At 35.2% G+C, this 13,353-nt stretch overlaps 1 protein-coding gene across 1 annotated transcript in view; it reads left to right on the forward strand.

Moving 5' to 3' along the window:
• The first annotated feature begins 4,400 nt into the window (after positions 1-4,400).
• LOC136033271 (epithelial splicing regulatory protein 2-like) overlaps positions 4,401-13,353 on the forward strand; it is a 49,438-nt gene continuing 40,485 nt past the window's right edge. The window contains exon 1 of the mRNA XM_065714027.1: positions 4,401-4,493. The gene's annotated coding sequence lies outside the window, so the exon portion shown is untranslated. The remainder of the gene's footprint in view (positions 4,494-13,353) is intronic.

Raw genomic sequence — 13,353 nt, forward strand, 5'->3', positions numbered from 1 at the left:
GGTCAGCCGAAGTTTTTTGGGATGGCAAGTTGGATTTCAGGAATTTGCTTAGAATCAGCTTCAAAAATATCAAGTATAGTTTATTTGCTTTATCATACGTTGTCGTTGACGACTCTGGTCGTGTAAAATCGCTCAGTGATACTTACTCGCTCAAAATGTGAGGATAGTTCAAGATAAGAACCAAGCACCTTTTCTGCCGCTTTGTATCGTGAAAGCCAGCGAGTGAAGAGGAGCTCTACCATATTCCATTATGTTCCTCCCTCATTTGGTTGGTCGTAAACTTGCTGGTAACCAGCATGGCGCATTGATCCTTCGAAATACAAATAATAAGTTTGCAGAAGCATATAGTGAATTTATGACAGTAGCTCTAATCCAGTTTTTATGTGTAAATATGAAGAGAATGATAAATACATTTCAGTAGCATAAAATCTGGGTTTCCTGTTTTTTAACGGAGTGGTGTATATAAAGAATTGTGAATGTCAATCATATTGCTCGCTCTATCAGTGCCTAACTCTTTGTATTTCTTTACTCCCTTCCCTTCTTCACTCAAAGAAAAGGGTCCCTTCTTCCTCAAAGAAATTACAAACTGTATGCGAACTACTGCAGTAGCGCTCAAAACTTCAATGAGTCGCAGAAAAGCAGTGCTGATAACTTTCAGCTTCGCTAACTGAAATTTAGTATAAATAACAAATTTAAATAAATATAATAATAACATAAGTAATATAATAGCAAATATAAATAACTACTTGTAAAGACTCGGATATGTGGGTAGCAATCCTAAGACTGTTCTCAACCCATTATGTTCAACCAGAAATTCCTAAAAGATGATATGTTGACATAAGTTAAATGTATAGTTCTATAACATTTTATTACCCTTTGGTGTTCTATCTGGCGGCAATATTCATCTTATCCTTGTTTTGTTCTTCATTCCTTCTGCATGACACTTAAGGTCAGCCAAATGAGCCCTTAAAGTGGACTTACATACTGGGCAGTATGCAGAATTAAAATCACTGTCAATAGGTTTCAATCGGTTATTCAGCATTTCCCACTCTTTTCTGTATTTTATCAAAATTTGCCCACTTTTTCTTATCTGGTTTTTCACCCTAACGATAATGCAAGCTTCGATAATTTAAACTTTTGGTCTTCATCTCCACCGTGGAACTCGAAGAGGATTTGAAAATCTTATCGGGCTCGGAAAATTCCATCTGTCTTCATTAATATATTCCTGATTCTGGCAATTAAAGTTGTCAATAAAGACTAAACGTTACAAATTTTGATTTTTTTCACTGCTGTTGTGAAGGCAAAATGCGGCCACTTTGCGCCAAATTTTCGATATGCGCAAAACCGACGCAATGTCCCAATTTGAAAAATCCTATGCACAACCTCCTCAACAAAAGTGCCCAAATGGCGCGAATGCGGCCATCTGGCCACACTGCTGCGAATTAGCGTAACTCAAGCAGTTTTATCAGTGCTTTCTCAAAGAAAATGAAAACCCCGCTATTTTCCATAAGAAATTCTGACAGAGTCCTGTCGTGACGGTAAAAAAATCCGACACTTTCCCAGGCAAGTGCTATCTGTTTAGTTTTATTTAAGCTTCCAGATTCGCTTTCTTCACACTAAGTTTAGCCTGTTGTATAAAAGTCAAAGTGAAAGTTATCAGGCTACTTATTTTGTCTGCCTTCGCGTTTTTTATAATGCTAAAAACCCACTAGGTAATAGCAGTCGAAAAGAGTAAGCTTAATAAATAATATTTGAAAAGTGAAAAACGAAAACTACCAACTGCAGTTTTTGTATCAGTTACTAGGAGTCAAAATTCAACCTAAACAAGTAAAACTTCATATATCCTACAATTTTCTTCCTCTAAAAATTCCATTGCAAGGCCTTAAAGTGATACCCTATTCCTTATTGTGTACCTAAAGAAAATGGGCAGACAAAATAGTAAAACAAATAAAAAAATAAGAAACTATGAACTTACCCAACCAGCCCGTTCCGTTCTCACCAACCCCAGGCTCGGTGGCTACGCAAAGGGATACTTGTCCCTCCTAAATTTCAAAACTCTTTTCTTGTTTTGATATCAACTATTTTTTGCCGTCTTCAGTGGGGAAAAATGCTCATAAAAATTATGGTGGTTTACCGAACTTGAAGGGAACTTACAATTAAAATAAAAGTAATATAAAAGTAAATTGTAAATTTACAATTAAGAATAAGATAGTACAATTAGATTCATTATTTTACACGTTTTCCTAATATCATGGTCGATTTCTTCACAATACGCCTCCATCCCTTATTGTCTAGACATAGCAAAAGTATAAAGACATAGAAAAGAGATTATATTGAAAAGAGCATAAAATCAGGATTTTAACGGACCTACGTGTATTGTATTAGTATATTCCCTTCAGATGTGGTCAACCACAAGACTGTTATTATTTCCCCTCTCCCCTTCCAAAAAAATGAAAATTCATCTTCAAATCTATTCTACATATATACAGTACATGCCTATCAAAAATTATTTGAAATTCTTACCTGAACTTAGCTATGAACATTTTTTTTTTTTTTTTTGTACCTTTTTATTTTTAAATTTATCTCTTTAATAAAAGTTCGCTACCACGAACTGCTTGGATAAAACTGTTTGGATATAATTGGATAAAGTGTATATCCTTGTATCTGCCTTTTCAGCTGGACAACGTGGGGGGGGGTAGCATAGAAGAAAAATCTACAGAGGAAGATAAATTAATGTGCTAGCAGAAAACAGCCAGAAACGCACCAAACCCCATTCTACTAATAGACTTGAGTGAGTTACTAACCGCATTAACACTAATTTGGATTTTTGGAAGTGGTACCAACAACATTTATGGAGCATAGTCACATAGCGGACATCCATACTTGGCTTTGGGTCTGATGCAAAACCAGTAAGGTGGGACGGTTCAGCCAATCGCTAGAAGGTTTTTGAAACAATGATCACCCAGCTTTTTTTTGCAGAAGATGCTGACCCGATCGGGGTGGGCTTTCCAACAGAGATCTGTGGAAAAGTGAAGCCCCACCAGATTAAGCTTGAATTTTTAGTTTCAGTCATGAAGATGAAGCTCGGGAACATACTTGACACTATATAGGATATACGGAAGACCAGCAGCTCCTCTGTTATGATTGAACTAAAATCGCTCTTAAGAAAGGTCTACGTTGCAAAGTTTCATATTTTTCCTATCATTAATACAAAGGATTGACATTAGGGCTATTTAAAGTCTAAAAAGTCAACTTTTTGAAGAAAGAGACACTTTCCGCATTATTTTCTCAAATTAAATTTCTGAACTGGGCTTGCGCTTTTTCGGCTTGTATTTTATTATTAATTAACTCAATAATAATCTTTGCCCCATTTTGATTTTGGAAGACGCTCCTTTTTCTGAATTATTACACATTTTTTCAAATAATTATCACATTTTTTTTTCAAATTATTCTCCTTAATATAATTCTTTTTTTTGGGGGGGGGGGGGGGGGTTGGAGGGGGAACGCAGATTGTTTTTTTTCAGTTTGTATTTTCTTATAAAATAAGTAAATAATAATGTTTGCCCAATTTTGATTTTGGGAAACCCCTCTTTTTCTTCAACAGCATATTTATTATTTCATGTCACAGATAATGGCTTTGAGATCAGGACTTTGAATATTAATTTAATAAAATACTTTTAAAATTAAAAATATGGTAAATACTGCTGAATGCTTGTAAAAACTGCACTACCATTTTTTCAGGTGAAGTGTAAAGCGATGAACATTGCCTATCTTCAGCGGGAGCTGTTTTGTTTCCACAGTGATAGTTGTTATTAGCTTTAATTTGCCAAAAGCAAATGTTTAGCTAAACTAGGGGTGAATTTTCACGTAACTGATTGCAGTAAAAATGAGCAGAATGGAGCAATTTGGAAATACAAAACTATTGAATTTGCTCAGCCATTTACTGCGAATCATTTAAATCGAATCTTTGGTGCAGTGGTATCGATTTAATGAATACAGATTTTGAATACAATTAACCGCAAAGATTGTAGCTAAAAAAGAGTCAAGCCAAGTGAAAAATACGGTATTTGTTTAAACTATCACTCATTTGAACTTTTTCCAGCATTTCCAGTTGTAGATAATAATGACAATGTTGTAATAATAACTGTTTTATATCATTGTACTACTATTTAGATGTTTTTTAGACCAAGAGTATCGATAATATTGGTAAATCTATTGGCTAAGTGGGTTCATTTCCTAGCAGATCAAGTTACATGAGTTTACAGGCTGTGAAGCACAATGGAGGATGAAACTGTAAGTGGCAAAACTTTTTTACAAACATGTTTTTGGAAGACACATTCTAAATGTTCCCTGTTCCCATCTTGAGAAATCAGTAACGTTTAGCAGCACTGACATATTATTTCACTTCGAATTTAAAAATTTCAAAATGTGACCGGAAACTTCTTTAGAATGCTTATAGGCCTGAGTCAGAGATCAGAAGGAAAGAAATAAATGTACTATTTAATTCCTCACTCAATGTTCTTTCAAACATAAGAATTACCAGCGCCATCATGTTTTAGCCTCCCAATGGGGCCAAATTTTGACCTATAGTGGCTAGCCTATATACATTTTGTAGGCCTAGGCTATTTTTTTCCTTCAAAATAGCACTAAGAGTTCCTAAAAGAAGAAATTTGAAAAATTCACTTAATAAAATGCTTTTCCTTGTGTTTGTTCATCTTGTACTCTTTCCAAACATCATATCCATGTTTTTGAGTATGCCCCCCTCCCAGATTACCCCATACATAGGCCTTGCCTTAAATAGTATATTTCTTTGTTGTTTCAAAGTTCTAGTGAATTGGCTTCATGTTACCTTGGGAAGTACACTAATCAAGTTATGTGAATAACAATTTCAGGAATAGGTAGGCTAAATACAGGGTCAAGAATAGGCTACGCCTAAGCAAGGTATTTTCAAGCTGCCATCCCTATGTTTTCTTTGTTTCTTGGGCTTAGAGGACACCATAGATGTCATACCAATCTAAATTGTGAAAAAAAGTTTTTATTTTAATTTTGGAATTCTAAAAGGAACTCTTGACTGAAATCTAAAATAATGTAAGTTGAGATTGCAAAAAAAAGTTTTCCTTTGCCTTGTTTAGGTGATAGATCTATTTCACAAGGCTTCACATTTACAACACAAAGATTGTCAGGTAAATTTTTTGCAGTTCATATAGTTGACTTACCAATAAAGTGAAATACCACTTAATGCCTTTTTTATTTTCTTTACAAATATAATAATCACTTCTATTGCAAATTCCAATTTAAGCACTTTTTTTTACCTAAACTAACCTTATTTTAAATAATTTTCACACTGAGAAAATGTAGCATTATTGTGTTGAAAACAACCAATTAAATGGTGCTGAGAAAATATAGTGTTATTTTGCCAAAAACAACCAATAACTCATACTTAAATTGAAAATTTGTCATTTTTAAGAGCTCAAAAAGTGCAAGCTCAAAACTTTGCAGTAGAAGCAGTTATAATATTCATAAAGGATGTAGTAAAAGGCATCAAGTGGTATTTTCATATGAACTGCAAAAAATTTAACAATTGTCAAAATTTAGTAAAAATCAATGCATTTTAAAGGATAAGGGTGTAAGAATGGGAACTTTAAATACCTGTTCTAGGGATAATTGAAGCTCTGGACTCATTCCTGTGAGCTTTATTCACCTTCCTCGAGTATGTTTCAAGATAGGCTATGCAAAAGCCCCTCATCTAGAATTTTACTCCAACTGCTGAAGAAATAATAATGGTATCTATTTATAAGCCACAAAATACAATGATACAATTATAGAGTAGTCACAAAAAACTCAATTCAATTCTAAAATTGACCAAAGAAGATAAAAAACACCAATCATTTGCTGGGTTTCAAAACACAGATCTGCAGATTTTTGTTTCAGTCATGAGGGTACATCAACAATGTCAAATTTAGAAACAATGCTGTGGTTCCAGTACCACCAAGGGAGAGACAGTAGATTTTTACAGTGCTTAAAATATCCTGAGCATATTTTCTTTGTATCCTTCTTGCAAAGGAGGAAAGAAAAACCAAAAAGACAAAATCAGCAGGGGCACAAAAACTAGAATAAAGACAGCAAAGTCCTTTTTGGTTACACTGACTACAATTGGGTGAAATTTTTCCATAACCAACCTGCATACTTTTCAGCATGCTGGATATAATAGTGGAGCAAGTAGACAAAAGTGATGTGGAAAAAGATAGACCTAACCATTTAATATTTGCTGAACATGGTACAGTTGAAGAACTCAAGCAAAGAGGCAATGCTGGTGGAGGACTCCCAAAACACAGAAACTCACACTTGACAGCATTAACTGAAAGGCCTACTGCAGATAGTGCAGTAAAAGTAGGTCAGAGTTGGTAATTAGACTTGTTTTGTCCAGCTAAGATGCAGGGCATCATCAGTATAAGAAACATGACTAATGCCTAAACTATCATTGTAAAAAGCTGTGTCAAAGACATTGAAGACACAAAGCCAAAACACACTTAAATATGCTTGGAGATAACATGGCACCTAGACTAATGCCTTTTTTAACAGGAATATGCTCCCCTACAGTACCATTCCACTTCACCCTTACTGAAGAATTAGCATACCAATACTTAAGCGCATAAACAAGAGAAAGGTTAATGCCAGATGCTGCTAGAGAAAACAAAGCATTTGAATAAATTACATTGTCAAAAGCACTGAATATGTCAACAGTCAAACAATACAAGAGACTTTTTTGAGGAATGGTTTGTTTCATTAACTGACGCACAATATGGTGATCTTGAATACACCCTTAGTTTTTTAAAACCAAGCTGGAAGGGGATGAAATTGTACTTGGAATTAATGACTGGTAGCAGCACATATTCAAATAGCTTACTAACAAAACAAGACATGGTGATAGGATGGCAATTAGAGCAGGCACTGGGGTCCTTATCCCTCTTAACAATGGAAGATAAACAACTGGACAACAAACTATCTGGCACAACAGACAGTGCCAAGTACATCTGAAACAATAACTGCAAATGCTTTTGTAGTTCAGGACAATCATAAGCAAAAACTGGAAGCAAAAAACCATCACTATCATGGGACTCAGACTTGTTCACTTGCTTAAGAGCTTGGAGTATAACACCAGATTCCACCAATAGCACTTGAGATTGGTTGATTCAAATTGGGAGGATTGAGTTGACAAGTTTTTTGTAAAATGATTTGGGAGATTAACATTAAATGGAAGGAAAATATTTCTATAACAGGAAAATCACATAGCCAAAGAGAGGAATTAATTGGAGGTGTACAATTTACACTGTTTATAACATGATCCCAGGATTTCGTGTCACAGACATCATTCCAGGCATTCAGTCTCACTCTATGCATGGAATACTTTTACTTTCATTTGGTTTTCTGCTTTATTTAATGGACTGAGCCAGAAGGAGGATGATCAGAAGCTATGCACATGCAGAGCCAGAACTTAGATTTTTGTTTAGCTATCTTCACTTTAAGATTTGCCTTTCACAAGGGATTGCCAGTATCTGTTTGTACACACTCAGAGGGGACAGCCTTTTTAGCAGCAGACTTGAGACGGATTAGACGCAGATCCGTCTAATCTGCAGACGGATTAGACGGACCAGCAGACTGAGCCTTTTAGATGCAGACTTATTTGCTGATAGTATGAGTTGATATCTATCCCAGCTGATGTTTTATATAAAGATGTTGGCAATAAGTGGAATGATACTTTAATAGATGATAATAACTGGGACAATGTCAATACATAAAGGGGAACGTTGACATTTTTCCAATTTATCTTTGAAAACTACTTGGGAGAGTTTTGACACACAGATCTTGCCATAGAGCAAGATAGTTGGCATGTGATTGGTGAATGATCATTGTTGACTTTAGAGTCATCCTCATGAACAATTGATGAAAGTAGAGTAGAATCTGACACAATTACATAACCAAGATTTGAAGTAAGACCACCATGATTGTGAATATAAGTAAACAGAAGATCTTTATCAGCCAGATAGAATCCTCTGGGCAGTGAATTGAGAAAAATTTTCAGATTGGTCTCAATTAGATAATAAGTCATTATTCATGTTGCCAGCAAGAACCCATTGGGTATTTTGGTTTGAAAGGTTGCTAAGTAGTGTTTGTAGGCAATTACATGCTTGTGAAAAACAAGACAATGACTACACAGTTTTTCTATTACAAAGGAAATAAACGTTTATAAATGTAGTATCACCACATTTTATCACTAAGATGTTAGCATCACTTCGCAATAATATTGGCTGAGTGTTGTGTGTGAAATAGATGGCCAGACCTCCTGATGGTCTACCACAGGTTTTCTGGTTGGCTCTTAAGAAAGTAAAATGGGTCCGAAAACGCTTTAGGCTGTCAACAATCACTTTAGAGAGAAGGTGCTGCTGTGAAAACACAATATTATTGTCAAGCAGTTCATTAATTTGTAGATCCTTGTCTTTCATACAATTAATATTAAGGGGCACAAAGCTAAACTGAATTTGAGCATTTGTTTATTAGTGTTGTAGAAAGTCAATCAGAGTATTTTAAATTCCAGACTGAAACTTATGTGTTCTCCATAGTATAATTTGAACTTTTTGGCAAGGCTTGGCAAGGGTCTTCCTTGGAATTCACATGAGGGCCTGAACATCTGGAACACTTGGGATGTGCTGATGAAATGGGACAAATCCAATCAGGTGATCAGTACCTTGACAGCAAAAGCATTACGCAGTTTTGATTGAAAGGGCTTAGTATGGAAAATTTCGTATTCAATGCGGATTCCCCACTCCAGGACCGCATTCAGAGTGGCTTTGTCAATAAACTCGAGGTGGAAAGTGCATGAATGACAGATTTGATAAGCACTAACAAGTCTGTCCACTGATGCCTCTAAATCAGCTCTTGAATAGTTATTGGGCATTTCACATGCACCTGCTAGAGGCTTTTATTGATATCTTTGGTTTCAACGTTTGGAATGGAGCTAGTAACAGCTGCAGCCAGCATGTCAGTTGAGCACTCATTGCATACCATAACAACCCAGCTGTAGCTTTGTGGCTTGGATTTTTGAGTCATGATCCTGCTGTGACCATCCAGCATTTTGAGCTTCTTTATGCATTGGATAGGGTCACTGAGCTCTGGGGACGCACTCCTTACAATGACTATCCTCACTTAGGACTATCCTCAGTAACCTTAGATGCAATTTCAAGCAGCTGTTCAAGACAAGAGTTCACCGTGGCACTGAGCGTACTGATTTGACTGACAGGGATAATTGGCGCTGTGCTGGGACATTTGATAACAAATTCTGGAAGCTTCATGTTCTGAGAATCACACTTTACAAGTTAAAAATAATGTCCAAAGCACAGTACAATGCAGAATTTGCTCCTAGGCACTTCAAAGGGACTTCACTAGGAAAGAGCTTTAAAAAAACTATTTATAGGTCTCAGACAGAGCAGAAGACTGGAAGAAATCAGCCATGTACTCTTTTATCATCTCAGGTGAAAGTCCTTTAGCAATATTTTTCTGAACAAAGAACAGAATAGGAATGTAGAACAGTTCATTTTCACACCAATTACCAGTTCCCATTTAAAAAGTCCAATGCTCCAATACAATAAAGTTGGACACCCCAATAAACAAGGGAAGCATCAGCTCCCATTCCACCTAATCCCTGCAGTTTAAGGGAGAATCTCCCGACAGGTACAACAGCACTTGCGACAAGGAACTACCCCTCTTCTGCTTGCCAATTAGGGTTACTCTGAAACGGCTTGACACTCTATAAATAAATGTTCAGAAACTAGGTCAGTACACACATAGGTAGGTGAACACAAAATATGTCAGAATTATATGTCACCTATCCCTATTGCGGAATTTTTGTTTTCTTCACTTCAACCTACTAAATTATTAATGTCCTCGCAACATCGAATTTTGATGTTGACATAGTGAGCTCTGAATTGAAACTGATATTGGATATTGAATTGAAGATCTGTTGGATATTCAATATTATTTTAAAATGTGGATAACAATATAAGGAAATATTATAATCTGATCAATAAAATTATGCTACAAAGCCTATTATAAAGCATAGTTTTCTTTCACATCAAATAAAGTTTTGGAGATAGCCATTTTGTTCAATGTAGTTGTAGTTGATTTTGAAGTTGACACACATTAAACAGTCATAAATATAAGCAATGTTGCTTGGCTTTTTACTAAAATTGTTAGTAGTAAGCTCCTGAAGATGACAGTAGTATACTGTCAACAAGCTTTTGGGTAGGCAAAGGTAAATGTTGTATACCTTCAGCTTTTTTCAGCTAGATTCACCACTGATGCTGCAGTACATATCCGACCCATCCAATTTCCCCAACCCCCACGCCCAGTACAGGATGCTCAATCTCATAATTGAACCAAGGTCTATTGTAATAGTCCTGGGCATTATGCATTCATTACAAGCAAATGAATATTTGCTCGTAATTTTGAATGGATTTTGACTGTGTAAGATTTAATTTGTTGCACTAAACTTTTAATATATGTGATTTATTGAAGTACTATTAAAAAATCATAGGCATTGCAATAGCGCTGTCTAGGTAAAGATACAGGATAAGTCAATTTTTTACAGATTGTGTAGCATTATAAAGTGACATATTCCCCATATTTAAAATTGAAAATTTTTCAAAAAAGTTAAAGTTAGAATTATTAACTTTTCCGTAGGGCATTGTTTGATGAAGAATATCCAGAAAATCTTAATAAGTCTTGGCATCATTGTGGCAGAAACCTTAAATTAATTAAAAAATTGTCAGAGATAACAGATAGAAGGGAAATTGACTACTAGAATTTTAAAATTACTACATCTTTGTTTAAAAAAAGAATTGCATAAAAGTTACGCAAAGGTTTTTGTTGTGTAAATAAGTTTAGGGGGGTATACATTTCTGTAGGGGGCTACACTGAATGTCGTTTTTATGTCTATAATTCCCTTCATAAGCAAAGCTTGGTCTCCTAGTGCTGTGTGATAAAACTAATAAGAATAGAAAATGAGAATGGGCTGGTACTGCTATTATGTACACACAAAATTTCTAAATTGTGAGGCATTAATGACAAATAAGAGAAATGAAGCTTCAATTAAATAAAATTCAAATAAATAAAATATTAAATAAAACAAAAATTAAAACAGTTCAAAGATTTCTGGAGCGGATCCTCCTTTACCAAATTCCATGATCAAACAGCTGATTTAACCTATCTAGCTATTGCACAAATATAAGTATTAAGTCTTATTATTTTTTTGATGATTTTTTTTTTCTCATTCAAGAAATTATATAATCTGTTTATCTACCTTTTTATTCTTTGATGATTCCATTTCTGTCCCATTTGCAGATGTATTTGCATGTCTTCATATCCATTTTTGGAAGTCTTTAAACAAGACAATCTTATATAGAAGTAATAGATTTTAGGAAGTAAAAACACCTTGGATATCAGGGAAAAATTGACCTGAGCAAGTGTGGCAAAACCAGAAGCATGGAATATTTTTCAATTTTGCAATTAACTTGTCTCACATTTTTCCTTAATGATAGGGTTTCAAAGACAGTTTATTTGGAAAAAATATTAATGTAGAACATATTATTAAGTCTAATGGACCCCTATTTTTCTCGATTTTGCTTATGTTAATAATTAGCATAGATTAATCAAAAAAATTATCTGCTCATATTAAAGAGCAAATTTGACGCTGAAAACGAGCGACAGTTATAAAGCTATTTAATAAATTATAGTTTTCTTCAAATTATCGAAGGGGCAACTGCCCCCTTGCCCCCCCCCCCCCTCAGCGACGCCACTGCTCAGGGGCATATAAGGTTTTTATTGAAGGGGTGGTCGTGTGAACTTTAGAAGAGGCTCATTTGATTTGAAATGTATAATTGTAGTTCCCTTTTAAAATTAAAACATGATGGAGAGCAACTAGCCCGATCCCTAACATCCTCTTGTCTCAAAACACATTTTATTGAAATTGTGAGATAGCCATTTTGTTACCAATAGTCCCAAAAAAATATCATAATGTTTTTAGAGTGGACACAATCCCTCAAAGCTCATGGACAAGGGTTTTTAAAACATGCCCAAGGCATTTTGGGTTTTTATGGAAAGGGTAGCTGTATAAACTTTAAATTGGATGGAGCTCATTTGATTGGAAGCTGAAGTTTTGGTGCCTTTTTAAGAGTCAAAAGGGAATGAAGGGACGGCAGATCCCCCCCCCCCCCCGACCCCGACAATTCCCCAAAACCCACCAGCTCGAAATTTCAAGAGAGCTATTTTGTTCATCGCTGTTGAAACGTCCAGTACTGATGTCAACCTCCCCACAGTCCTCAGGACAAGGGCTGGAAGTTCGGCAATTTGTTCATTGTTTACACATAGTATATGTTATTGAAAAAGGTATGCATGTTTGAACTTCAATTCTAAGAAGACGAAGGGTATTCAGATGACCTTTCTGAGAATGTTGAGAGGAATGTTGGACTTAATCAAAGAATGTTAAGTATTTATGGATTGTCAAATGGCTACAACACAGGAATAACTGAGTATACTAATTTGGAAAATTCAGGAAATGATAAGGGATATGATGAAAAAGGCAGTATTTGCATGTTATCAATACTATTATAACTACTAGCACTAGTTCTACCACACTACTTGTTGGAACATTGTTGGAAAAGCAGCCCTGATATTCGGAAAGATCATAAAATAAGCAATCTAATGGCACTACTCTAATTTTACTAACGTCATTCCTTATGGTTAGCTTCTAATATCCCCTTAAGCCCACAGTTACTGTTAATAAAAAATAGGAAAAATAATAATGACAAACATCTGAAATCACAAACTTTGTATGTTGTCTAGGACTGTATCTAGTCCTTTTAGGTGGGAGGGCTTGAATGCAACTGCAATAGTTATTATTATATAGAGAATAAAATGGTGTATGCATTTTTTATCTGATTTCTAAAGTAACTCCAACCAAAATTTATAGGTAGTCTACTACACAGAACTATCAATTCAAAGGAAGATTTCATTATCTTATGAGAAGTGAAGAGAAGTACAATCCATCATCATCAAATTTGTAGATAAATACCGTGCATGAACTTTGTTTCTTTCGCTTGGTTTTCTATTGTCAGGAAAAAAGGTTTTGCAAAGGAATAGGGAAAAACTGCCCTTGATATTGATTTAAAGAGGTGTAATTTACTTCTATTAGAGGTAATATTACTGCTATTAACAAGTCACTGCACCATCAAGCTGTCAGAGACTAACACAGCTGCCTATGTTCTTCCTCAACGTCGGTCTGTTTGCAGCTTCACTCTA

The sequence above is a fragment of the Artemia franciscana genome, chromosome 11 (assembly GCF_032884065.1).
Source record: "Artemia franciscana chromosome 11, ASM3288406v1, whole genome shotgun sequence".
Taxonomy (NCBI): Eukaryota; Metazoa; Arthropoda; class Branchiopoda; order Anostraca; family Artemiidae; genus Artemia; species Artemia franciscana.